This window comes from Streptopelia decaocto, assembly GCF_964273445.1.
Source record: "Streptopelia decaocto genome assembly, chromosome: 2".
Lineage (NCBI taxonomy): Eukaryota > Metazoa > Chordata > Aves > Columbiformes > Columbidae > Streptopelia > Streptopelia decaocto.
In genome coordinates, this window is record NC_138655.1 from 40,115,919 (window position 1) to 40,143,143 (window position 27,225).

At 41.2% G+C, this 27,225-nt stretch overlaps 1 protein-coding gene across 5 annotated transcripts in view; it reads right to left on the reverse strand.

Moving 5' to 3' along the window:
* Nucleotides 1-20,878, reverse strand: part of FAM110B (family with sequence similarity 110 member B) — a 111,831-nt gene extending 90,953 nt beyond the window's left edge. For 3 of the 5 annotated variants that reach the window (XM_082045574.1, XM_082045570.1, XM_082045573.1), the window contains exon 1: nucleotides 20,787-20,878. The gene's annotated coding sequence lies outside the window, so the exon portion shown is untranslated. Of the gene's footprint in view, nucleotides 1-772; nucleotides 847-13,677; nucleotides 13,691-20,786 lie in introns of those variants that run through there. The other 2 variants (XM_082045572.1, XM_082045571.1) reach the window with 2 other exon arrangements.
* Between the last annotated feature and the right edge of the window lie 6,347 nt (nucleotides 20,879-27,225).

Sequence of the window (27,225 nt, forward strand, 5' to 3'; positions counted from 1 at the left end):
TACCAAAAGTCACCATTTGGTCACTAACTATGAAAGTTAAAATAGGTGGGATGTTGTGGAGGAGTTTTGATAGATAAAGATTTGTTGCTGAGTTAGTCTGGCTCAAAGGAATCTCAAGGCCGCTTCGAGAAGCTGAGAACAGAATCTGCTGTGAGAAAGAGGGGCGTTCCTCAATCAGCGGGGTCCTGGCATGGCGTGAATCATCGGACGTATCATCAGTGAGACTCCAGCACATGGACAGCCCACGATACTCATTTAGCGAATCCATGCTTGGAGCGTGGACGCGTGATTATAATATAGTTGCGTATATAAGGAGGCTTGTTTCTGTAATAAATGGCTTTGCGTGATTCACATTGAATCGGAATGCTGAGTCCTTTATCGTTTCAACAGGATGTGAACAGAATTTGACAGTTCCACTTAAAATACATTTGACATTTTTCTCTCCTGTGTTTTCTGTTTCTAACGATCTTGATAAACTTTGCTTATTTTACATGCAAATAACGTAACTACGCAAATTAACTTTTTAATCCAGTAAATTTCAACTGATTTTCAATATACGAAGAATTTTTGGGAACAAACTTTCTTTGTATTGACACTACTTTAGCACTTACACTGCATAGCAATTTATTCAGGATGTCATAATTTAGTCCTGTGTGGGTGTCAACTGACTTGCTTCAAAGTCTGCTTCACATCTACAGTAGTTATTGAAGAAGATGCAATTATATTAGCCACACAGGCTGACTACAATGTCTAAGGTTTTTGCACATCTTACTTTGGGAAGTTAGGACCTGCAGCTCCACACATTTCAAGACCTCCCCTGAATGCGATAAATATAACACATCTTGTCTTCTGTCAGTACAAAACCAAGCTTTGTAGAGCAAAGGTCCTGCAGCAGCAGACAGGCAGGCTTGCTGCCCTCTCCCCAAATCCACGAGACCTTGGGCAAGAACAGGAGAAAAGGAAAGTGTCAATTCAAGAGTCTCAAACACAGAGTTTTAACTTAAACGACCTTTCCTCCCTCAAGTTTGCTCTCCCTGATTTGGTGTTAGACACAGAAATACAGACTAATTCTCTAAACATTCAAGTCTGAAGGAACCACTCCAGAAACAACTTCAAGATGCCAACACAGGTGGCATCTAACTTACTTAACTCTTCTGTCAAGTACATCAGCCCTATCTTATAACCACCACATTTTAGAGAAACCTCTTATCTTGATTTACAGAACTTGCAAATTGATGGAACATGCATTACATTCCCTATGTAAGCTGTTCCATGATTAATTATCCTAATTTAACTACCTTTGCTTTTGGTTCTAGGGTGACACGGAAGCTTAAGGGAAAATTAAAGGCTTCATAACAACTGTTTTTCCCAAGTTTGTTTAAACTCCTAATTCAGATTACTGTAGCTGATAGAGCCAAGAATTTCCCTGTTCTTCCAGTTTAACATATTTAACTCACTGACGCTGTGGAGCTAAACACAGAGGGCAGTGACTGCCGAGGAAGAGGAAAGCCCCACAAGGCCAAGGGAGAGATTTCATGGTTTAGTATCTCCCAACGAATTAAAACAAGAACTGGCAAGCTTTCAAACTTATTTATTTTGACGACCTGGATGTTTTCACAAAAGAAAAAAAAAATAATTTGGTCCTGTGACCAGAGGTTGTTTTAGCAACACAAGATCTGGTTTGGGTGGAACACAGTCACACATGGTCAGGAGGCTGAGGCAGGGCTGGAAGGCCGAAGCCATGGCTGGACAGCCGGCACACGTGGAGGAAAACATCACAGGTCCCCTTGCCCAAAACAGAGAAACACACAAAGACTGGGCCTCTGAGAGCTTTTATGGTGGTGATCAAAAACACATGGGAGAAGGTGAGCGTTTTAATGCCCTGATGGAAAAGGAAATGCTCCCACTAATCTATGAGGGCAGTGAGTTGCTTCCCCAGTCAGAAAGCTTTCTAGCCATGGAGGATAATTTTTGTTGAATAAAGCCTTAAGTTATTAATAAGAATGAATCTCCTGACCCAGATTTTCTCCAGCTTACCAAAAAAAAAAAAAAAAAAAAAAAAAAATCTGTATACACACAAAATACAGCCTGCCTCTACAAACACTAACATCATGCTCACCATAAAACAGAGCACTTCAAAACAGATACTCTACAATGGAAAGAAAAAAAGGCTTTTCATGCCCCTTCCTTACCCAGCTTTGTGTAAGAACATGAATACAGATGATGTCTGATTAAAACAGAAACCTGAATCCCAGGTTGAATGTATTTACTTTTCAAAAGCGTTTTACAATTTTATGTTCTTCTTGCCTGCTGTGATAATTGATGAAAACTACACAGGGATTAAAATGAGCACAGGTGCGTGCCTACAGAGTTCAAAGAAATCTGATCCCAAACAAAAATAATTAAAAAAAAAAAAAAAAAAAAGCTTGAGCATTTTTAGGAATAGATTTAACACAGCCTAACCAAGTAAGCCTAGATTAAGAGTAGGACTTTACAGTCCAGACTTCATGTTACTGAAATTTAAAACTCATGTTTCATAATGTAACAGAAGCTTTTGTGAGTGATACCTGATTAAGTTGGCACTTACAGCCCTCCATACTGTAAGTGTCAGAGTGGACCCAGAGGAAAAAATAAAGGCTCTAAGACAGTAAATAGCACTAAAATACAAACAGACAAGTGTAACAACAGACCCTTGGCATGAACATTATTTTTAAATTTGTGAGATGTAAAAGGAAAGCCCAAGAGCTGAGAATATTTAATGCCAGTACACAAATCTGCACAAAACCCATGCTTATTTTCTTTGCCAAATTTATACTGCTACAGCTGGAACACAACTTCCTTCTACCCATGAGGTCAGAATCTGTTTGAAAAGAAATACATGATAGAGCTAGTATTTGTGCCAACTAATAACTAATGCAAAAAATGTCAATTTCCCCATTTTTCTGTCCCAGCCTCCTTCAGCAAATCTAACTAGCATGTCGCTAATCCCAAATTTGTTGCACTGCTTTGTTAAATGGATTTAAAAGACAAATACACACAAATCACACAGGATAAAGAATTTATTCTGTGCTCAAGGCTTATTGCTGAGCTTCTATGAGAATAAAAAAAAAAGCACCCAATTGTATATAAAATTAATTTATTTGTCTCAAAGGCATGCCAATGGAAGACTCCACATTTATGTAGACAATTCTATAAAACAGCTATTTTCTTGCCTAAACTACCTAAAACACTATTCCTACAGTAACATATATTCAATCTTCTTTTTGAAGCAGAATCCAGTATATTTTTAGGCATCTCAATAATAACAGTAGATTACAAATAGATGGATCAGAGATGGAAGTACTCCCCTTCTTGCCCTCCTCATAATGGGGGGCAGCTCAAGGTTCCCTCAATGTGGGACACAAGAGCTAATTAGTGGTACCCCCAAACAGAATTAATTTTTGTTAAAGAGTCTTTTTTATTAGTGGGAATGAGGTAATGCTAGCAATCGTTTTGCAGAAACACATCATTGAAATAGCCAACATCTGAAATTTTCCAAGCAGCCCTATAACTACCCTTACCTCTACCCATGTTCATTTATGTCTTACCACAGATTTATATTTTTGTAGCATCTACTACAGTGAGTGCTATTAGAAATCTAAACTAACTGCATCTCCATGTCAAAAATCTAATTGACTTAGAGCTTTGGAAACCTCTGAAGTTTTCACTTGAGATTTTCTAGATTTTCACACCAACTCTCAGATGTCTCACAAGGGCACCAAGCCCAGTCTTTCAATAGACTGGTAAAGAAACTGAATTTAAGACATGAAATCCTAGGGGAAAAAAAAAAAAAAAAAAAGGCCACAAACATATGTTTCTAGCATTTTTTTTTCTTTAAGCAAAAAGCCATAATTGGCCATTACTATACAGCTCAAAAACGTTTCCTTTAAATTCCTTAAAACATCAAGAAAGTAATTTTCCTATTGCTTATACGAGCTTGTATGCTAGACACTTTTTTAATTAACAACACCAAATTATTTAAATAGCTCACTAAATACAAAAATTTTGAGGATAAACAAAAGGAACTGTGTAAGGAGATAACAGTCTTTTACCAACTTCTTTATCAATTAAACATACTGGTGAACAAATTTAGTTGCATGTTTTTGTCCTGGCTAACATTAACATTTTAGATTAATTTGTGCACAACCACATTCAAAACCGCAGGGATCATAAAAAGTACAAAAAGCAAGGCCAGTAAAAAAAAAGTGATCAAATGATTTTTTGCATTTCAAAAAATTCTGAAGGTAAGTTCAAGCCTCGAAGAAGACAAAAGCAATGTTTTTTTTATTATAGGATATCACTCTGTACATAAGAAACCATATATATTTACTGTAGAGTTAAAAATTAACAAAAAGTAGACTAAGGCATTCATGGGGAAAAAATAATACTTCAGACCCTAAATAATTTAGATACTTTGAAATAAACAAAATCTAAAATTGCTATAATTTAGTTTTAATTAGTGGATAACTAATTCCTATTACTGCAGGAATTTGCATAGCACATGGCTAATTACTACCCTGTGAAGAGTCTGGGGGTGGGGGGCTGCGGAAAAAGGGCTTAAATCTTAACATAGTTCATCAACACAATAAAAATCAAAATACATTTGTTAGTGGTTTTTTTTTCTTTTTTTGAGAGCAAGTATAAATAAAAACATGCTCTTTAACACACAGGCAACTAAACAGGAGTAAAACTCTAAAGTGAATCTGCACAGGAAACCCAGGATTAGGGCTGAAACTCTATTCTAATCCTTCTGTCCGCAGAGGGAGCAGTCACCAGGCAGCACGTGGTCTGGGCAGGCACCTACAATCCACACACAGGATTTAAAATACTTACAGAAAGATCAAGCTTTGTCCAAGAAAAGTTTCTTTTTGACTTGGGAAGTGGAATATCTGCCTTACTCAAAAACAAACAATAACCCCACACACCAGCTTGTGAGTGATTTTCCCAGAATGGCACCTGGATGCAATGCCTGTGCACTCAACCCATCATTCCTCAGAATGGACCTGACAGTGAAGAAAAAAACTCAACAGGAAAAAGCCACCTTCTTGCAAACTTACTGAACAATTCAAGTTGACAAGGCCATACCACACCACTACTCTGTGAACTTTGCATTACCCTTCTGTAAATTCCTGGATTAACTGATGAAGTCTAAGCATTTGGTAAAGGGATTCCCCTAACAACGAAATCATCTTAAAAGACAACATCCTTTAACTGGTGCTGCAAAATGACTAGCAAAAGAACAAGTTACATCTTTAAATACCATTTCCTTTTGCCACGCAATCTTTTCTGATACAATGTGAAGCAAAGTCACGTAAGGTGCTACAGCAGGAAACCTCCAGCTGGGCCCAGGACCTCAGGTATTCCTGTTGTCTGTAACTGGGAGCTCTTCTGGTACACCCAGGAGCTAAATGAACACGAGCCATTCAAAAGTCCATAGACCCATTGTGTTTCATGGAAGGATTGGTCCATCGCTATTAAGTACATGGGGAGGGGTTTCTAAAGCCTGTGATTCTAGTTTTGGCACGGAGTGCAATAAAAAAGAAGAACCACAAAGAACAACATCTTCCAGTGCAGCAGCTTTGAGAAGTCTTCGTTTTCCACTGAGACTGAAACTACTGCTTTCAGTCCTAAGCCTTTTTGTCATAAAAGTTTAAATACCAAAGCAGCAAGAGACATTTTGCTTAGATTGGGTGATGCTTCCCTTAAAGTGGAGTAGAATTTATTTTGGTGAGATTTATCTGTAAACTGAGTTCAACTCCTAGCCTACTGGTAGCCAGTACTGCCAATAAAACCACAATTTAACACCGGGGAGTGGAAACACTTTCAGGCTACTTTCTGACCCTTCCCTCTCAAGTATACATGACAAGCTGATTCACATCAGGGCAGGTTTAACACTATTTCGCATTGCATGATCAGGTGTTGTTCTTGCCCGAAGAGTCAGATGCAGTCTACCAGTAAATATCACAAAGCAAGGAAGAACAAACTTACTTGTCTCCATACACCACAGGCATGCTTGTTTGTTTGAAATGAAGCTACAGGATCACATTACTAAGTATATTAAGATTTTTATCGTGTTCATTCTTATTTTAAACAGTCAGAACATCAGCTGCCATATTTGAAGAAACTATCACAGGCAAGTTAACACACTCCTAAAAAATTGGCATTCACTGAGCTGATACTAAGAAGATACTTGGAGAAATAAAATAGCACTTCAGCTTCCAAGCTGAATACTTTTACATAATTAAGATATGCAAATAGAGGGAAACTAAAAAAAGAAAAAAGTCTTTAAGTGATCTGACCATATCTGCAACCATTTGCCTACTTGTAAAGTTACATCCTTGATTTTCAGGTTAGCAAGAGGAAAGGCTCAGATAGTTACTTTGTGTCTGCTAATTTCTGAATATTATTACAGTGTGCTGTTACTATCAAATACTAATATTAATGGTTATTTAAAAATTCATTATAATTATATAACTTATCCTTTTTAAACAGTTTACTGTATTACATGCTAAACAGCTTTATCCTGCATAAAATTGAGCCTAAAATGCAACAGAGCATCTTTACCGCAATTCTCAGTTTTTCCTTTGAACAGCAAACTCATTATGTTCTATAAGGAGAATAAAGTCTCCAAAAGAAGACAAAATTCTTTCTTTCTCAAAAGCGGGATCTGAAGAGATTGCATTAAAAAAGGTTTTATTCTTGGCTCAAATACGAACATTTGGGAATCACTACTTTTGAGCAAGGACTCACCCACTTAAAGGCGGAATGTATTTTGAAAATCGGTGTGAAATTTCAAGGGAAAAAACCCACACACATACTTTGCACTTCCCAGCTTTTGGTAGTTCTCCAGCTAAGACAAAAATCTCAAAATAACCTCTTCCCCATATAACTGTTTTCTCATAGATGTTGCCAAGTTATCTTATACCACCAGCAAGAACTTCTACAAGAAGTAACTACTTCCAGACAAAGTAAATCAGAACACAGACATTAAGTGAAAATTAAAAGCATCTGAGGTATTTTAGAAGAGATACCTGAGAGCAGGGCATGGGGAATACATTTCACCAGGTGCCCACCACAGGCTGCCTTGCCACCCATCTGTTCAGCACCCTTCAGATGCCCATCAGGGAGCAGCACTGTAGATCAGGGATCGTGGGCAACCTCATCAAGACACAGGGGAGGACATGAGTTTGAGTCCAGCCCCACCAGTGAGCACTACGTTCCTATCATAGCTAACAGTCCTCAGAGGAGCAACGTTTCTCCTTTGGATTCAAACCATGTACTGTAACTGTTTCCCCGGACCAGGTCCAAACCAGCTGCAGAAAGGGAAAGCCCATCTAGAAAACATATCAGGTCCCTACAGAAACATTTAAACAAAGAATATCATTTGTGCATGCACACATGTGGACACCATTCTGTTACAGCAAAAAATACCAGGGGATAGGGAGGAGAATTCAGCCTTTTGTCTTCAAGATGACTCAAGACTACCTGGAGACATCCAGATAATGTTTCTTGAATGTTGAGGAATGCTGCAGGTCCTATGGTCAGTGGTGCAAGTCATAAACCAGAGCTCTCCAACCAACTCCCTTTCCCTGCCTCAAGCACGCACATTTTCCTGGGAACATTGTTTTGTGTATTCTCCCAGTGTTTTATGTGAAGGGATTGCTACTTTCTCTCTACCTATGATGCAAAACCTTGACTGTGACCTGTGAGTGCTCTGTGTGGTCAGGCTCCTGGCACAGCAGCCCTTGATGTGGCTCTCCCGTAGAGCACCCCTCTCAGAACCGGAGGTAGAGGACACCAAAGGATCCAGGAGGAATCCAACCCAGAGGCCAGCCAAGCCCCGATCCCAGGGGGATGGCAGACAAGGCCATGGCCTACCTCTTCTCAAGAGCATCACAGAACAGGACCATGAGGCACACCCCACCACAACGACACATCCACCACATGTGACTTGCCATCAAAACTGATGGGAGAACTGCAAGACGACTCTGCCCCGAGCAGGCGCTGGGCCTCTGCTTCCCTGCAGATGTGTCTCTACGAGCTGCCTTTACAGCAGGGTCAGAAAAAAAAGGCATCACACAGAAGCTATTTTGACAAATGCACTCCCTTCACAAGTGCAGGTCTCCAGCTACAATTACTGCACCAGGCACCAGCTCATCTTATTTTCACCTTTTTATTTAAATACCTACACCCTGGAATGTGCACAGGAGTAAATTAAGGTACTTTTATTATATGGGTCAAGTCCTGGCCTGTACATCTACATACATTAGCATAAAGGTAAAAGTACTACAGACATCAAAAATGAAGCATTAATGTTAGCTTAAATACACATCCTAGAGATTGTTACAAGGAAAAAAAATTCTAACTGAAAAAAAATTAAGACAACAGAAAAGTAATAACTGAGAAAGTGAGGCAGTATTAAATTTGAACCTTCTCCCCAATAATTTCCCCTTCTGAGTAGTTAGTTGCATTTTACAAGCAGACAACACAAAAAAAATCAGACATCTTCAGTTTACAACACTGTACATTTCATGGGTACTCATGCTGAAGACCAACTATATAATTCTAGATAATTCAGATCAGTTTTGAAACACATTTTTAAAAAAGCTGTACACAGGTTTCCAAATAGAACACATCCTTTTTCTTCCCAAGTCAGAAAAGAATTGGTTAAAACAAAAACCATCATGTAACTGAGAGCAATTAAGCAGGTACATTTTGTAATTTCTCAGCAGGGGAAAGAAGTTCTCCTACACTTCAAGCTGTCAAAGGCTGTAAAGCTGTGATCAAAGACATGATAATACTGAAAAAAAGAAAGAGACGCTGGACAGCAACCCAATGGCACTCTGCCTTCTTTCTCAGGAGCCTTCAGAGGTACAAAGCCCAGCAGCCAAGACTAACCCAGACATAATCTCAGCACTCTAATTCCCTCCTCCACGTCCTTAACAACCTGTGCCTCTTCCTTATCCTTGGAGAATACTCAATAGAGGTGCCAACAAAGTTTGTAGGGTGGTGACCACAGAGCTTCTCACATTTTCATTTATACTTTTATTAATTGTCATGCCAATGAGCTAGCTGATCATGGATAATAATTTTAAGAGCTGTTTGACTTGATGAACAAGATAAACAGTACTCAAGTGAAGTATATCTCATTGTCTGAGACCGCAGTCTTTGCAAGTACAAAAAGTAAATTCTGACACTGACATTAGAAAAAACCCAGCCTAGGAAGATTTGCACAACTCTGTAAAACAGTTTCAAAAAAAAAAAAAAGTTGTATCTGTGTCACTGCTCTATGTAAGAACAAGAGGATATTTTCTTCACTCCAACATATCAGTTATTAGAATAACACTTAAAGTGGATTTTAAAAGGCCTGTGTTCTATATATTGCCTAATAAGAAGAGGAAGGTATTAAGGAAACAATGGTAAAACCACTGTTGCAACTCCAAAATTGTCAAGTAAAAAGAACTCAGTGCAAAATTATGTTATTGTTTCTTTCAGTTCAGAATATTATGGTACAAACACACTTCATGAGGGTTGCTGGTACTCTCAATCTGGTTCGACATCAAAAACAGCTGACTTTCAAATCCTAGATGGCTTTCACAATTTGCACTATATTAAATGAAGCATTCCATAAAAGCAATTCACACTGATTAAAGAACGGGTTTTGTTTCTCATTAGAAATTCAACTTCAAATTAGTGAAAGTTCTAGGCATGGGAAAGACACAGTAGAAAGACTGGAACCTCACAGCAGCCAGCTTTGCATCAGAGAGTATCTGTATCACAACTGCCATAACACAAACTGCCTCCTTGCCTCCCTGTCCAACTCACACTACAACTTCTTTATGCTTAAACTGCAGCAACGGGTGACATGCCACCAGCCTGCACCAACGCAATGCTAACCATGTCCACTCCTAAGCACAATTATTAGGTACAAATACTACCAGGGCTTTTCCAATACCGGTTTTGGTCCCTCCTGTCTCCATCTCAGCTGCCAACACCTAGCAGAAACGGAGTTTGAGGGGAAAATGGTTTGGCCCTGCAGCATAATGGGAAAGAAGGGTACTGCAAGAGTAAGCGTGTGTCTGCAGGGTGGGCAGCTCTTTCACTCTACAAAGTTCTCCTCCAACCAAGTTATATAATAATATTCTGCTATTCAGCAATAAAGCAAGCCTACTGTCATTAGTAGCTTTTGATTAGTATTGACCATAATGATAGTGCAGGAGGCAAATATCCCTCTCTACTCTCTGGCTGAGCAGTGCAGCCCACACAACACAGGAAAATTTACACAGGAAGCGGAGTGTGAGGATAGGATTTCATATTGGGGCAGGACACCTTATAAAAAGTCTTTTCAGTAACAGTCAACCAGAAGTAATACAGAAATCAAACTGGTTGACTGCAACAATCTAAACAGCATCATTTGATACCTTCACAGCAGTTATTGGATAATGAGAGTTTAAAGGAAGGAATCCTGTCTTTATTAAAACCAAGACAGCTCGAGGAGAAAGCCTCATCCTACAGCTTCCATTTTAGGCCAAGTAATGAAACAATTACTGCTGCTTAACCAGCAAAGCACAAGTTAATACAGCTATTATCCCACCAAAGCCTACAATTCTCTAGGTCTAGTCTTCATGAAGACCACTTTAAAATGTTTAAAATACCAGGTGAACATCCATGTAACCATCTCTGAACACTTCTCTTCAGGAGTGTTAAAGATGCTAATCCAGAAGGCACCACGCAGTGCACAGTTCCCCTCCCAGGCACTGGGAGGACAAGCAGTTGTACCTAGGAGGTTAGGGTACAAAAATGAGTCCAGAAAGTGACATGCATGTTTACCATCACACCATGGACAAGCCACTTGTGAGGACACAGCTGTTTCATGAGTGCACAGTATCAAAATCACAGCAATTATGCAGGTTGCGAAGACACCAAAGCCCAGCATGTGCTGTAAACGTTCACATAGAGTGGGCTTCAGGGACAGAAGGGGGACAGCATCACCACAGAGCACAAACAAAGGGAAGAAACATCAAGCAAAGTCCAAGAGCTGCCCAAGATGTGAGGAGATGCTATTTGAGGCCACTGGATCCTTGGGAGGCCACCATACTCCAAACTGACCATAAAATGCTTACAAAGGTGTCCTCTAGGATGGTCCTATACCAGTTTTAGTCCAGTGTCTGATTCCTTGCTCCACAGAAAATCAGCCCTTACCTCCTGGCATTAAGGGAGGCCTTCTTATTTTTTCATTCACATTCAGCATTTATTTGGACAATTTTCCTTTGTCCTTGAGCCCTCCAGCCCACATAATAAGACAGGTGATTGAGAATAGTAGGCCATTTACTTGATTTTGCATTTTTATTACACTGAGGAGAAAGTATGCTGCAATCATCTTGTTTTATCTCATCAGCACTCCTGTTCTTTGATGTATTTTTTTTGGTAACAACCATGTAGACAAATTAGCAGGGTGATATTTCACATAGTTTTTGGTCTTTATGGTTCATTCTCTCACTTAACTATGTTCACTGTCAGTTGCCATGTTCCTAGATCAGGAAAAGGTAATTCACACATCTGCCTACATTTATTAAAAAATTAAATAAAATAAAATTTTTAAAAGGCAACACACCACAACACAGAAAGGCCAGAAGGGAGTAGATGATTTTCCAGTCCCGCAGAGCTTTGAATACCCCATTTAAAGTTCCACTCCCAACACTGACAGCCCAAAGAAGCTCCAAGAAAGGTACGCAAGAAAATTTTGTTCTGAATGCTACTAATTTTATACTTGCTGAGTGAAAACCATATGCCTATTTGTGTGCATTTCTGCAATTTCACTTTTTTCATTAAGACGAGAAATTGCTTCTTTTATGCAATCTGCTACTTTTCAGATAGCAAAATATTGTGATGTCTGGTAGAAGCCTTGCTGGTTTTGGCTTTAGGAGGCTTTTTTTCCCCCCCTCTTCCTGTGAGAGGAAAGCTTTTCCCAAAGGATTTAAGTGATTTCATAAAACAAATGTAAAAACAAAGACACTTTTGTTTAAGGACTGAAGGTTTTGTTTTGTTTTAAGGGGGATGGAGAGGGAAGGAAATGAAAAATGACACTGATCATCTTTCAATTAAACAGGAAAAAAAGATATCTCATTCCTAAAATAGAAACTTTGTGATAGCACAAACTTGCTATAATAAACAGGTCACCAAAAAAAAGAAAAGCAAGTTAAGATTTTTTCTAAATAAACTCATTTTGTTTATTACAGTCCCAAGTGAACACCTCAAACCACTACAGCAAAGATCAGACTAAAACATTTTTCTCTCTGAATTCAAGAGCTTACATTGTGCATTCCTATATGCTATGCTTCATTAGAATCAGTTTCTCCTTTTCCTCACTCTATCAAACAGGAAGAAAGAGGAAACAAAGATCCGAACAGTGTGGCTTTAAATACATGAAGATTTGGGGAATCCACTTCGGCTGAACTGAAGTTCTAGCAGAATTTCTCAATAGGCATCATTTCGTTTACTATAATAGGACCCAATACTACAACAGGAGCAACCCCTTGAACTTGTGCAGCAAAAAAGGCAGATGAGGACAACAGAGTAACAATAAATAAAAGAAAAACTAATTAAAACATCTGAAATCCTTCTGCAAAGCATGTTTGGAGGTCTTGCAAGAAATCTGAGCAGACCTTCACATCTGTAAATGTCCCTCAAGCATTTACACAAACACACTGCAGAAAACACGTGTTGCATTCGGATTCTAGTTTCCAATTAGCAGATATTAATTCATGGAATTAACTGATTTATCGGTAAATCCCTACATATTGTATCAAGTTTTATTATGTATAGAGAAGTTTAACAGCCTCAAACAAACTTCAGTGAGAAAACGACCTGTTCAAAAGGAGTAGAAGAGATTCATGAAGTCTCATTCACACTGCCTACCATTTAAATTCATTCAGAATTGCCATTCACTGAAATTACCATTCAACAACCAAAACTAACACACCAGGAGAACTCAACAGCAATAGACTTCAGTAATATCACAGCTCAGAAAGGTAAAAAAAATATAATAGATAATAAGATAATAGATAATAAGAATTTTGCAATTAAATAAAATATGCAAGTGAAATCTATCACATTTTAACTACTTGTACTTACATGACTAATTTACAAATGTTAGCACTAAATGTGACTTTTTCTAAATGTAGTATTGAAGTAAATGCATGCATGGGAAGCAACAAGACATTTTAATTAAGATGTTAAAAAACAGGTCTAAAACCATTTAGGGTAGACAGAAGGATAAATAACAGTCTGTCAAGTAGACCACAGCATTACTTTTTATACATATAAAGTACAAATAAAATATATACTATGATCATCTTTAAAGTGTTCTACCCAGTCATTACTTAATTTTTTTCCTTCCTAGTTTAAGCTGCATATATATATGCACATACACACACAAGCAGCAGTTTCATTTCCAGTGGCCCCCTGACCTCCCACATGGTAACACAGACAGATTAACTTGCCAAATAGAGACAGACAACATACAAAGGTCCTTACATATCCAAAGGTCTGAGTCCACTCATGAATTTGGGTTGTTATTTAAAATAGACTTGTATAATACTGTGTATAGGTACTGGACAAAGAGGAAGACACTCTTACCGATGGTTCTTTCACTTCAGCTCCTATTTGCACAAAAAAACGCACCATGTGGAAATCTGAAAGTTAAACCACTGGAAGGCTGCAGAACAACTTTTATTCCCCCATTCTTCTGCCCACAATTCTCTCTTCCTTTGCCTTGTTTATGAACTATGTGAAACACAGTGTAATTTACAGATGCCTAAAAGGTTCTTCTGCAGTTTGCTCCAAGGTTCTTCTTTGTTCCTTCCCCACTGTAACCTCTTTTCATACAAAATGTGCTTTTCTAAACTGTGCAACCCCAACCAGCTAATAGATACCCCACAGTTAAATTATAGCAATAAATAAAACATGAGCTTTCCAATTTAATTTGGACACAAGTTAATGTGCATGCTGAGTTCATGTGTAATATATAAACATTTCTCCTTCATTTCCCTGTCCACCAGTTTGTTCCTTCAGTCCTCCCATAATTCTCATTCTCCTGTACTTTTTCATGTGCGCATCTTCAAGGTTTTACGTCTGTCTCTTGTACCACTTACTCCTTGTTCCAATCCATTTCTCTCTGTTTCCCAGTCTGACCATGCTCACCATGAACACACAGTTCCTTTACCTATTAGCAAGAAGGATATTCCTTTCCACTTGCTTGAGCTGCAGACGATACTGGATGTTGCTGTTATCTTCCCTGTCCAATAAAGTCTTAAAACATTTCCTCCCATTTCTTAGTGTACACTTTTCCAAGACCTCAAATTGTAACAGGAAATTGTTTGAGTGATTTTGTTTTTTAAAGAACAAAGCAAAGAATCAGAAGACAAGTGTTCTGCTCTCTGATTTCCTACAGACTGTTTGAATTTAGGTTGAATCTCTCCTTTGTAACTCTGAAGTAACTTTTCTACCTCATGCAATAATATTTGGAATTTGAAGGCTGTCAAGTGAAAGATGCTATACAAATGCAAAGCATAGCCCTAGTCTCATCTTTTTAAATACACCCAGCACCCATATAAAACAGCAACAGGAACAAATGAAAAATCACAATAAGCGAATAGCCTAATAACACATGCTAAAAGCTACTAAGACAACAAATTCAATTTTCCCTGAAATTAACTCTTGATAGCTCAACACAATCTCTTCATGTTTATTTCCTATGGGGGATGCTGACACATTGAGCTCATTACACAGCTCCTCTTTAAAGACAAAAACATACAAGCATTTAAAGCAAACATCTAAGATACAATAGATGAGATTTTTAATAAACTATGCTGGAAAGGAGTATACTGCATTACATCTAAGGAAGTTAGACACCTGCCTTATAAATTCAAAACAAACAGGCATAAAGCAATATCAAGAGACTGATCTTGCTTTGATGTACACACACACTCAAAGCATCTTGCTTTTTTAATGATTCTTCAAGATGCATCCACACAGATCACATTCATTCTTGTTCCTTTTTGAAGGGCCATCTTGAAACTTCCAGAAGTTTGACTGCACAAAAAACCCAGCTACAAGAGAGCTTACAAACCTAAAGGCCCTTATGCTATAGCAAAGATCAAACTAAGACAATGTGGTGAAGCCTTCAAACCACATACACCCTCATTATGCTTTCTGTGAGGCACATGCCTCTTCGGTGGGTACCAGAAAAATCTTCAGAGGCACTAGATAAAATGTCTGAACTGGCGTGATCTCATACCTCAATTTGGTCCAGTGGTCAGGTTGTTTTGGCCTTTGTACAGCTCAGCACCAGTGCCCAGGTCACTTGGAAAACAAAGCCACAGACGAGCACACGTCCTCCTGGTTGGGAGCCCTCACCCCGAGTCTTCAGTGGTCCTGCACTTCACCTCCTGCCCAAGGCGCTGCCCGAGTCCCTCCCCAGGCAATACTTCCCTATTCCTGCTCCCATGAGCACACTCCTCAAACAAGAGGATGCAGCTGGCGCCACAGAGCACCCCTAACACCAGAGAGCACATCAGGCAGATTATAGATATGGGCACACACTCAAGAGGAAAGCATATTTTATTTATTTCTGGGTTCAAGACGGCCATTGTGACCTCCACTCTACACATCCATTTATGCATTTTCTGTCCCACGCATATTAATTTGTGATTATCTTTAATATTTTATGAGTTATACTTGATCCCACCCCATTATACACCAGAAAGAGAAGTAAAAGCAGCAGCTACTGAATGTCATAGATGGGGGTTTTTACTTGTTATAAGTTCGATTCACCATCAAGTGACTGGACAACACACACTCCCCAAAAATAAATAGTTCTGCTGATCACACCTCCTCCACTGAAGTGTCTTCTGTTTAGGTTGACTAGCAGTGAAGATTGAAGCACAGAAGTTGTAGTAGCTTGAGTTACTTGAACTGTCCATTTCCTTAACAGTCATGTACAAACCTTAACACAAACTGCGAATTAAGAGAAGTACAGCTGGGAGGGCATCCAAAATCTGACAGGTTGGAAACTCATTTTGATTTCCCATGCACAATATTCTAACATTCCTTCAACAAGTCATCAAATCATCTTCCTGTATGTCAAGTTTTTAATCTAAAATTACAGATGAACCTTTGGTTTACGACCCTTCTTCTTCTCCAAGAATTTGCCCGAGGGAGTTTATTAGCAGCTGCTATTTCCCCTCTCTGTCATTACAAAGCTACAAAAGCCAGCATCGCTTAAGTTTTGGTCTCCTGTCTAACTCCAAATTGTTCACACCCCATCACCCTTGTAGCCTGGATATCCCTGTACATCTTCTGTTAGAATTGAATATTTTCTGTATACAGGTGACTGGAACTATGTACAGTATTTGACATGAAGTCTCCCTAATGCCTTGCATGATAACTTGCCTATCTCCACTGAAGAGCTCTCACTGAGGATGACATTTGCTTTCATGTTATGCCCACCACCAAATACAGTCACGCCTGTTTGACTATCGCATTCAGGCTTTTCCTCCAAGCTTGGTTTAAGGGACGACCTGCCAGCTGGTAGCAGATGTGTTGTTGATAATCACTCAGTAGATAACTTCACTTTTAGAGCTATTTAACTTCCTCTCATTCCTATTGCTTCAGTCATCACAGACATTCTGTCCTTCCTGTGCAATAATCCAGCCCCACTCGGTGCTGACTGTGTTTCCTAACTTTGCCTCATCAGCAGTCGTCCTTTGCATAGAGTTACCTCAGTCAGAATGGTGAAGCAAAATACCAGCCCCACACTAATACCAATCCAGAGCAATAATTCCTTTATTCATACAGTCACAGTTTCTCCTTCAGGTTGCTCTCCCAAGCCGCCTCACCATTCTTTAGCCAAGCCTCATACTTACAGTTTAGTAATTTTCACTATCGGCCATGGTTTACACACATTGAACTGAAGCCTTCTGCTCCTTTTCTCCAGGATATTCAGTATTTAACCGTAATAATATGACTTTTAGTCTTCCATGACCTAATTTTGGCAAATCCATGATGCATTTTATCCTGTTTTCCACTTATCTTTGTATACTTCGTTACCTTTTCCATTCCAAATTTGTTCTAAATCCTTGAATACTATTAGAACCAGAGCAAAATGTGAACAGATTTCATTCTTCTCTCCTCCTTTTAAAATAAATACAAGTACACCTCTTCTACTATATTGCTACCACGACTGCTGCATTGAACTTGACAGATAACAACCAAACCTTTTTTTCAACCTGGCTCCAGTGTTCTGCAGCAACACCTTCAGACCCCTAAAGTTGAGACCCTTTGCTTCCTTAGTTTGACTGTGTTAAATCTGGAAGCAGGAATAAGACATTTATTCTGGTCATTTCTGTTTGGCACCCCATTTTTTTCCCCCATATTCAAATCCTCATCCCTATCTAAAACTGGTTAGAACTGCTAATTTTGGAGGTGTTAGACATATTTTTCAACTAAAGTATAGTCCTCAGAACATCAGAGCCAAGTTCTCTTCCTTTTTTTTTTTTCCTCCCTTTCTTCATCTTAATTGTCTTCATGCTCTGGCTTTTGGCAATACATGTGCTATCCTTGCAGTTTTTGCTCTCTGATGATCAATCCCCTCCTTCATTCCTTACAGGTTTTCCAGTAACTCGCAGTATCTTATTCTTGCAGCAAGGTCCGCAGCCCCACTTGGCAAGCTTTTCATGCTCCTCAAAACCCAGTTTCCAAGCAGCTGTTGTACCTTCCACTTGAGAAAGCCCAAGCCTTTTTATTTTTTTTTATTATTACTTAAACCTGTAACTCCTACAGGTCTTCAGCCCTGCAGACTTTCACAAACTAGTTCCTCTAACTTCTCAGAACTTGCCCTGCTAAAATAAAACTTCCTTGAAATAAACACACTCTGTAGCTGACATATAGTTATCCTTCAGTTTAATTTAAAATTATTAACTTGTGGCTTATCAACACATATGCTTAAGGCTTTGTGGAACGGAGCTGTAACCTAGCAGCGGAAAGCAAGTCCCAGTGTCAGCTATGGAGAGACCAGAGACACTCCTTACTCAGAGTTCAAAGATACGACCTCTAGTTCTGGGCAGGCTGTAAATATGAGCCTTCATTTACTCTGCATTCCACTACAATTAATGACCCAAATCTACCCTATGATAGTTCAGTGTAACTATGTCACCACTGGGAAAACATACTTACAAAAGCACATTTGAGAAATATATTCCTTTTATACACCAGCAAGGTACCTCAAGTGCACTCTGTAGCTCTGGGCAGCCAGAACACATTTGCAAGGCTAAGTTCTATAATTTGACTCAGCTTTGCCTCACAAAAATCAATGTTAGCCTTCCAGATTTTAGAACATAACATGAACCTTTAACAGAAAACCATCTCACATCCACTGGAAGACTCTACCAATACTAAGTGCCCCCAGCAACAATTTGAGATCCCAAGTCTCCAGCATGCACACCATAGAGGAGAGCACTGATGGCCAAGTGCTATGGCAGGACATGGAAAGAACTGCTCTGGCAAAGCAACAGCAAATTATCTCCATATGAATCTAGAAAAATACCATTTCCCTCTTTACCTTGTGATACAATTTTCTTAACAAGGATAAACTGACATAAGGGCAGTTTAGGCCCTCTATGCAATAGAATGAAGTTGTTGGCATAGGCTATCAGTTCCATCAAGACCATAAATCACACTAACCACCACATTCCTGGTATACCTGCATCTACTCTGCGGCACACAGGCACCTCCTGCCCACAGAGGCGAAACTCACTACTGCAGCATGAAATATCAACTGATAAGTCACCAAACCACATAAAATGGGGGCCCAGGCAGGGCATTCAACTACGTCAACTTCAACAGCCCCACACCACGGCAAGGACCACCCGCTGCCTCTGAAGGACTGCTGGTGGCCTCTGCATCCACCTCCTTTGGCCATCATCGCCAACAGGGACATCTCCCCAGGGAGCACATTCACACTGCTGGTGCCTTCTGCTCTCCTGACCAGTCTCATAAGCTCAAGCCAAGCCGCCACAGAAGTGGGGTGTTCAGCTGCCTGCTGATCGAGGAGCAGGGATGGCACTAGACACTTCCAAAAAGCAATTAATTGTATTAGTTGCACACGCGGTAATAATGTACCACCTTTTACTCCAGAAGTGCTTAAAAGTGTTTTATCTTGTTAATTCTAGGTCAGCTGAGCGCATGGGTGGTATGGATTACACTGACCCTTTTAGAGCTCTCAACATTTTTAAATAAGTAGGACAGTTAACATTAGACACAAGCCAAGCTGTGCACCTCCTATACACCATGCAGCAAGATCAACCAGCAGGCTTTACGGGCAGAAACAAGGACAAGCTGCTTTATAAAACATGGCTCTTATGGCAAATGAGTACAAATGTGAAATAAATTATAAATCTGACCCAGTATCGTATTAAATCAATTACAGGCATTGTATAAGAAAAGGAAGTTGAAGTGACCTTTGCAAATTCACCCAACACATCAGTGGCAGATTTACAAACAAAGCAAGTAGCTACAGCTAAGTGATAAAAAGGTCTGCGTGAAAGATAAAAGTTGTCTTGCTGCTTGCAAAAAACAATAGCATTGTCATTTTAAGAACAAAGAAGTTTCACCCTTAAATATCTGAACACAGTAACTGCAAACTTTAAATACAAGCAAGGATCAACACACAAATGACCGTAAAATTCCAGTTTAGAAAAGTTAATACTATGGTTCACTGGAGATGTTAATTCGCCAGTGCCAGGTCTTTTAAAGTTTTAACGTTCTTCTATGCCTTGTGAGCTGTCATATATATTGGACCCTAGGACACAAATAATTCCATTGGTTTCCCTTCTTTTCACATATGCTTTGTCTGACCGAGGGAAAAGGGAAGAAAAAACTAGACATTTACGTAAATTACCTTTTGAATAAGCCTCCTCCCTTCTCCCAGCTAAAGTTTTCCTAAGGTCAGATTAACACTTTGAAACGAAACCAGGCACCGGCAGGCCCGGTTTCAGGCGATGATGTTGTGACAGATGCGATGCAGACCCCGAGCAGGGCGAGCGCCGACCCGGGGGAGGCGGCCATGTGCTCAGCCCCGCATCCCCCGACACGGCATCCCGGGGAGGAAGTTCACACTTCGCACCGACCCTGGGAATTAACTCGGAGCAGTTCAACAGCCATCACTTCCAGCGGCTTTCTCTTGGGCCATATGTTTTCTCCTGACATTAGCGAGGAATTTCAGCGGAGCCAAACCGCTCTGTCCTCCCCGGCGCGGACCCGCTGGCAGGCTGGGGGCCGGAACGGCCGCCCCCAGGGCATAGGACGAAGCCGCTCGGCCCCGCTTCCTCACGGGGCACCTACCGCCGGGGGCTGCTCTCTGTCACCGGAGGGAGCCGCCCGCCCCGCCGACCCCCGGCAGCAGGGCAGGGCGTCTCCTGCCACAGCGCCCGGCGGGGCCGAGCCCCCTGCCCGTCCCCTGGGCAGCGCGCCGCCGGCAGCCCTGCACCCCTCCCGCGCTGCCGGCCCCCTCCCCATCCGCCCGCCGGGGCTGGTGTTGGGGGCTCCCGCCCGCCGCCGCTCCCCAGAGCCGCCCGCAGCAAGCAAGGAACCGCTGCGGGACGGCGCTGCACTCAGCCCCGGGCCCCGCCGCGCCTGCCGAGCCCCGAGCAGCAGCCCGGCCCGGCGCTGCGCCTCGCCGCCGCCCTTACCGTCCTCGCCAGCGCGGCGCAGGAACCTCCCGGAGAGGAGCGAGGCGAAGCCGCGGGGAAGAGCAGGGAGCCGGGGCCGAGAGAGCCGCCGCCGCCGCCGCGAGGAGGAGGAGGAGGGGGCGGAGGATCGGCAGCCGAGGGGAGGAGACGGGGGGCGGGGGAGCCGAGCGGCTGCAGCCGCCCGCCCGCCGCGCAGCCGGCGCTTCCTCCCGGCACGCCGCCGAGCCGGGCCGGGCCGGGCCGGGCCGAGCGCGGGGGCTGAGGTGCGGGGCCCGCCCAGCGCCGCCGGGCACGGCTGTCGGGGCGGGGAGCCCCGGGCGGGCGGGGATCGCCCCTTCCCCTGCCCGCGCTGTACAAAGGGGACCCGCCGCTGCCGCCTTTGTTCGGCCGAGCGGCGCCCGGGAAGGGCGGGCAGCGGGGTGGCAAGCTGGGCGCTTCTCCCACGCGGAGGTTGTTCCTCCAGCCCTGGCAAACACGGAGTAACTTCACTAAAGTTAATTTGGGTTTGTGATGAAAACCCCCTCCACCTGTGCCAACTGCTGCTCGGCATCCAGCATTGAAGTCAGCCTACACACGGTGCTTCACCTGCCTGTTTACGCCTCAGGAGCTGACTGGTGACTCCGGTTAAATTAAGTTTTGGGGTTTTTTCATTGCAAAGGGTAGATGGGATCTTGAAGACTAGTTTCTTAGCATTCTGCACTTGGCAGCCACCAAGAACTATTAAAAATGCATTTCGGTTATACCTTTATCCCATTGTCTGTGGTAGTTCACAGATTTTCCTTCAAACCTGGGTGCTCATTTGCTTATTGATGTACATATCCTGTGTAGGTCTGACTGATCATTGAGGTACCTTTTGAAAGCACATCTTTTGCCACAGTACACCATCGCTCATCGTATAAACCTCCTCTAACCTCCTCCTCTTCCTGATTTCAGTCCTTCAGGTACTAGAGTTCATGCAGCCCTGTCATGCGAGTTAAAATACTAGAAAAGGGAATATTTTCCCTCATTCGTGTCTCACTTAGAAGAGACTAACAGACTTAAAAATGCCCTTTTACAAAACCTTCTCTGAAGGTTTTGTTAGACTTCAGTCATTTGTAAAGAGGTGGAATAAGCAAAACGATTCAACCTACAAGGACTATCTACAAATGACCTTTTAAGAAACCAAAACTAGACTATTCTAGGGTTGTTAAGACCAGGCATAAACTGAAAAGCTCCTTGTCCAAACAGCCTCCCTTAAAAGCTCTTTTCCCTAATGTTCATTAAGCCCCAGCAGTTAAAAGATCCCACCTGGGGGTCTTCACTGTTTGCCCAGAGCTGTGTTTCCCAGGCTGCATGGAGCAGAATAGCACAAGGCTTTTGGTGCTAAGCTGGCTCATTGGGTTTAGTACTAGACTGAGTTACTTAGGTATGCTCTTAAGAAACAGATACTTTATCAGTTCTTGTAGCTATTGCCTAGAAATTACCTGTGAGGCCCATGAGGTGCCTGTTGCAAGGCACAGGTGTGTGAGGAAGGAGGGGAACATGCAGCTTTTGTGCTCTTCCACGTTATTAACAAGGGTCTGCTGCTTCCTGCACGCTGTAGCACAGCCACATTAGAGAATGGGAAAGAAAAGTACCTCGTTTGAACCTTGACTTCTGTAGCTGTGTTGTGGGGGAAATAATTTTTTGTTATTGTTTTAAAATTCTAAGAAAAGGAAGAGGAATTGATATAATTTTGACTGTTGGGGGGAAAAAAAGTCTGAAAATATAAAACCATTTAAAGGATGTGGAGAATCCTGTGTAACCCATCAAGCAGCCTTAAGTAAAGCCAATGTACTAGAGGTGTGAGCTCCATCATCTGTCCTAGGTACTGCCTAGTCCTGCTCACAGCATTATTCAGTAGGGACAGAAGCCAACCATCAGCCCCATGGCCTGTGCTGAAGAGAGCCCTGGCCACACAATGGGCTGCTCATTTGTCACGTACGTGTTCAATACAGCGACACCCTTGTAAAAGGTGTGACCAGCCCTTTGTTCTTTAGGCTGGATATATGTAGTAGTGTGAGAAGCAGACAAATGCACCTCATCTCTGTTTACAGGAAAAATTAGATGACTTGTTATGGCCAGATTTCCCTGTTCCTGGTCAAAACAGAGGCTTACCAATATTTTAATTCCAGATCAATATGCAAGTGTTTGTTAAAGTCTAGGCATGTGTATTGTGCATCTGTTGTGCCCTTACTGATGAAATAAGAGCTATGGAGTTGTTTCTTACACTACTAACTGTTAAGTTTTTTCACACCCAGGTGTCACGTGATGGATAGCTTCAATAAATTATGCCACACTGTGCGGCTGCTGCCTCTGGAAGGAAGTATAGAACGATACAATTAATGTCTTACCTTTATATTTTAATATAGCTACTAAAATATCTTCATTCTCACCATCAAGATCAGTGACAGCCTGGCCTCTGCCTCAGCCAGATGACTAACCCATCAAAGCAGCGGCTGGAGATCCCCCAGCTGCAAGGCAAGTCACAGATCTGACCTGATCTTGAACACCCATGGACTTCATCACATTTCAAATCAAAACAAGCATCCTGGCCCCCGGATGACATTTAAGGACAGCTTAACTGATTATCCTTATACACAGATCTTTGCACTTTGAGATGCCATAACCTCTGATTTATAAATAACATTTAAGGCAAGAAACTAATTCTATAAATGTGCATATACCTGGTTAAGCTCATCTAATTCAATAAGACTACTCAATAGGAGTAAAGTAAAATGTGCATAAGAAAATGTGTTGTCTGGGACTAAGCTAAGAACCTCTGGAGATAACCATAAAATTACGCAGTTACAGACTTAGTTTTACCTTACCCCTTCCTAAGAACAGATTATAAAATGTATTAATCTTGTCAATCCATTAAAATATTTTACAATTTTCAAAAGCTTTTGAGATAAAAAAATTTTAAAACTCAGCTATTAACCATAACTGTTTTCCTAAATCCATATTCTTACAAGACAGAGAATAAAGCGTTTGTTGCTCTAATCAGTAGGTTTACTCAGAAACAGCTGACACTGCTTGAAATTATGTTAATTAACACAGGTCCTCAAGGTCCTGTTCTAATGCAGCACAACACACAGGTGAAGACAAGCTCTGTCCACCTTAAACAATGTGTTGTTATTGTTCATGCTGCTTGAATCTGCCATTAACAGTAAGTCTCCATCTCACAGCTGCTTCTAAACTTCAGGTCTGCTTGCATTCAAAGAGAATTTCAGTTGGTTTTTTGGCATTGCATATGCTATTCACAAAGTCACCTGCAACTGAGAACAGAGCAGCTAGTTTCCCTCTGTTTAGCTCTAGAGGCCTAGCTGCGGGATGTTTGGATTTTGGATACGTCCTGCTTGTGTAAACTTACATGTAATGATCAAAATACATTTCAAAATCTGGCCTGCTGCCTGAATTACCACAGCAACTCAAATACTGAATGGTGCAGCTTTCTTCCCTGTCCCTACATCTGTAGGTTGTATTTACTCTCAAGTCCTTCCACTCTACTGCCCAGGAGGTGTGAATGGAGGTCAGCAACCACCTGTGTTAACGGGCCAGGATGTGACCTGCAGCAGCTACACCACCACCAGGTATTTTAGTGTACTCGGCCTTGGTTAAATTCATGAGTGGGGCACATGCATGTCCCACCTGCTCAGCCCATCCAGCCATCACCTCAGCTATGCCTTCTGAGGTAGGGGTGAGATAGACAGAGGAAAGCACTGCTTTAGCTGTCACAGCCAGATCAGACTATGCCTGCACATCACTGAGCTGCATGTGCATGTTCAACAAAGCTCACTGAGCAGTATTGCACAAAAAAAGACTGAGTTCTCCATTCCCGCCCCTCACGCACAGCCAGCTGCTTGCACAACCAAGCTGGTGCAGGACACCCTCGTCCTGTCTTTGTGCACTGCGCAGTTGTTTTTTTTTTACTTTAATAATAAGCTCTGTAGAAAATGTGTGAGCAACCTGTTAGTGGGGGCTGTAAATGATGCAAGCCTTTAGGAGATGGGTGAGAGTCATGCTTATCCATTCTTTTGGTGCTCAAATGCCATCATGGTCCAAAAAGAAACAAGCCAGAAACCCCCTTCTGAGCCCGCTGCAGCTCTCACCTATACTTATGAGGACTTGCTGTTATCTCCCCTCAGTAACTGTATTCTCCCCATCAGTTTCAGTTTGGCTTTGTTTAAGATCCAGCACAAGGCATTAGTTTTGTTCCTGTTTTCTCTTTACTGTCACGCTGGGCTTTACTTACAAGGTGTTACAGTATTATTTACTTTCCAGTTTTGGAAGGTGTGCAGAGGTAACCCCAGCCAAAATGGAGGAACTGAAAGGTGTGAGGCCACAAGTACATCACTTGACATCCTGTCTCAACCCACATAAGCAGAGAAATAAAGACAAGTCTACTCCTTTTCCCCACATACACCTACTTTGAGAACATAGACCCATTAAATCCGAGCCAGACAGATACCAGTTCTTTAATTAAGCTTGTCCTTTTAAATGCCTCAGGAAAATTATTATAAGAAATACTATACGGTTGCCCAAGGATAAACGAGATATGCTTTTAAACACCCTTTATTACTAACATTGCACAAGCATTCCAACAATCAAATCTAACAGTTTGTTATCATAGTTGCAATCCCTTTGGCTTAGTAGCAGCAAGATGAATAGCATGTCATATCTGTTCTCAGCAAATAGCTGCCTGTCTTTGTAAACAAAACTGTCAAGACCAATTCTCCATACACATTTGCAAATTATATCCATTAGTTATGTGTCTTTCAGCATATTTAGTATGCTGCCAGAGGAATGGTACCCTCACACTACTTTTTTAAGTTACCAACATTACATTGTCAAGTAAGAAGTACCTTGGTAACTATGGCTTTAATTCACTGATATCTCCTATAGACCCCTAATGAAAAACATCCTTATCGTCTAGTTTACAAACACGCAAACCAATCACTTCAACAGTAATTCCATGATTACTCCAATAAACAAGAATAATGCAAGCTTACCATAAGTGATTATACACTTATTTTAGTCCTAAACCTAGGACTAGGTGGTAAGAAACTTTTCATTACATCTCTGAACATGCTATTTGCTTTCTAAGTGTGTACCTGTCATTGCAAAACACCTTTCCACTAACAGCAGGTGGTTTACTGTCCTTGTCCTCAGTTAAATCCATGAGTGAGAAGTGTATATGATATCCTGATATTCCACCTGATCCGAAGTACAGAGCCTTTTGTCCTCATCCCAGCACCAGCTTTTTACTTACTGGCTGCTCAGGAAGAATTCACTTCCAATTCCTTGTCTCAGTTTAACTGCATGCAATATGAAAATATGAATTACTTCACAGAGAAGAAGGGTAAATTAGTTGCTGTGTGCCCTGTGCTCTAAGAGTGAAATATGAGCTTAATACTGTATTTTCAGGCCCCCCCTTTGGCATTTCATGGTATTTTGAATTTTATTGAATCTGCATAATACATGCAGAGGACAAAATCGTGAGTCACTGGCTTTTTTAAAAGTAAGAATTCCATTTTTATGATTTATATATGGCAAAGCCTGTGTCTATAGCTCTTTATAAATTATATTAAATATCTTAAAATACTGATATATAAAGTGCTGTGATTTTGTTGATTACACTTACAAAAGTAGGCCCATTTCTTGTATACAAACATCTATCATGCTAATTTTGACATTTTGCGTTAATGATATGTAATAAAGTAATGTCATTTCACCAGAGAGTTCTAATTAGTTGCCAGTAACACAATATAGTCTTGTATAATTACAATTTTTGTGTGTGAGGAGAACTGCCTTGTTCTCATTACTGGGACTAAAACCACAGAGCATCACATTTCTTGTCATTGTACCAGAGGAATGTAGGAACACACTCATGACCACATTAGGGAATGGCACATAATAACAGAATCAGTAACAGATAGAAAATGTGATGACACTAAACTGTGATGCAAAATTTATCCATGGAAAAGCCCCCACCCTACTGATGCATTCCCATCGCCCTGCAGCTCTCTGGCTGTTACACTCGAACACCAGGGCAGGCGTTTCTTCAGCTAATCAAGCCAGCATGGAAGTGATGCAGTCGGGGAAGGCTGGATCAGAAAAGCAGATGAGAAATACCTAGCAGTTCCTATAAAACACAGTAAATGCTAGAGGAGAGTCAGTACGGGAGTCATTTATTGCCCGTTGCATGGATTTCTCCTTTGATTGCCAAGAGTTAGAAAATTCAAGTTCAAGAGAGATGGGTCCATGGTGCCAAGTGTGACTGAGTACAGCTCAAGCCAGCTGAGCTGTGGTGTGGATGTCAGTGTGTGAATACAACCAGAAGCTGTGAGCTCTGGTTTCAGGGTCTCACTGTTATTTAAGGTGTTGTGTGAGGTGCAGAACTAGCTCACAAACACATGTG